At 37.1% G+C, this 1784-nt stretch overlaps 1 pseudogene; it reads left to right on the top strand.

Annotated features, from left to right (window-relative positions):
* The first annotated feature begins 742 nt into the window (after positions 1-742).
* LOC149749419 (small nucleolar RNA U3) lies at positions 743-863 on the top strand (annotated as a pseudogene).
* The last annotated feature ends 921 nt before the right edge of the window (positions 864-1784 follow it).

The raw sequence follows: 1784 nt of genomic DNA on the forward strand, positions 1-1784 counted from the left end.
GATTTGGGCCCTGGGCCATAGTTTACCATCACACACTGTAGAGTATTCTACTGTAAGAGTATACTGCAACTTACTTATCTGATCTACTGTTGGTTAAAGGTGCTAAAAAACTTCTAGAACACATCTTTTGATGCACAAACATATGTATTTTGGTTGTGTATATACTGAATTATGTAATTGCTGGGAGATAGGGGAAGCTTATGTTCAGCTTGGATAGAAACTACCAAACAGCTTTCCAAATTTACACCCACCAGCAATGTATGAGAGTTCCAGTTGCTCCACTTCCCTACCAACACTTGGTATTGTCAATTTTTAATGGAGTGTAGTGATGATTTACTCCTTATACAGAGATGATACTGGAATTTAAACCTATAACATGAAATATATCTCCATGGGAAGTATTATTATAAATTTAAGTTTAAACATTTAATTTTAGTTGATATGTACTTTCCTCCCTCAGTTGGCATGTACACACAATCACAAATCCACCCACACACAGCAACCAAACAACAAAAACTGCATTTTCTAGTCCTGAAAGACCCTGTGATTTTATACTGTACTTTAGAAAAAAGATCATGCATCATATGCTTAGAGAAATAGAGAGAAAATGTGATGAATCCTATTATATTTATGAGGATCATTTTAAAACCTCAGAAACCATCTCTAGCCGGTGTTTTCAAAGTCAGCTCCAAGTGCAGTGGGATGTGCAGAAAATGTTCATTAGTCAGGCACACTGTGAGTTAAGTCTTTAATTCTAGGAATCATTTCTAATCATTTGTAATTAGAGTAATGCTTTTGAAAATGTTTGCATTGCTAACCATGAGAAGTTGAAACTCTCTCTTCTGAGAAAGTGAGCAGATGGTGTCACTTCATTTACTTTTTCCTGTTCGGCAGGGAGGACTAAGGGATTTAAAGGGTTCTTTCCATCTCTCCTGCCTAGGATTTGGAGAGTTGTCTAGTCTGTGGTCATAGCTCTTGGCTCAGCTATTTCTTGTCCAGTTCCTTTTGTTTGCTATTACTTTGATCTTCGTCCAACATCAGCAATGCCTTGCTTGGATGACTCTCTCACTCCAGCTCTTACTCTTCCTTGGCAGGAGTATTCTTTTCTTTTGGTTGTAAGAATCTGGCCAGTAATGAGGTGGTAAGCTCCTGTCGAAGCAGCAGGAGTTGTCAGTGCTCCTTTCTTTCATTAACTTTGTTGGGCTGTAGCCACAACAGCAAGACTTCAGGGACTGAGAATTTAACCTTCTCCAGCACTGATCATTTTTCCACATGGATTCACATGGCCCCCTAGCCCCTTAGCCCCTTTCACCACCCCCTCCCTTCACCCTGCTTTTTATAGATTATCCTGAACTTTCTGTCCAGTGCTCTCCAGGGCCACCATGAAATAATACGTTTGAAGCATTTCTTTTTTTAGTTAACCACCTTTTATTCATCGTCGTTAAATGAAGAGTACTTTCATACAGCTTTAACAAAAGGTGCTGAAACTTCAGATAACAGCTGTGGCAAATTATCTGTTTCTCATGAAATAAGCAAGTAATTGGTAACCATACTTTGTAGCATAATGTCATTTATTTTAATCCTAGTAGAAGAATGAAAGTCTTTGTATTCTTCTACCTAATGGTAATGTATATAATTAGAAATTATAAGTAATTATATATGTAGTATATATTTAGAAAAATTCATCTCTGTTTAAGTAGTGATCATTCAGTTAAACAGTCATATCATCACTCACCACTCAATTCATTCTAAAAGAAACAATGTATTGATATAGTCATTGGGCA

This window comes from Delphinapterus leucas, chromosome 4 (assembly GCF_059928025.1).
Source record: "Delphinapterus leucas isolate spDelLeu-1000000601 "Yukka" chromosome 4, BTC_Dleu_Yukka2, whole genome shotgun sequence".
NCBI classification, from domain to species: Eukaryota; Metazoa; Chordata; class Mammalia; order Artiodactyla; family Monodontidae; genus Delphinapterus; species Delphinapterus leucas.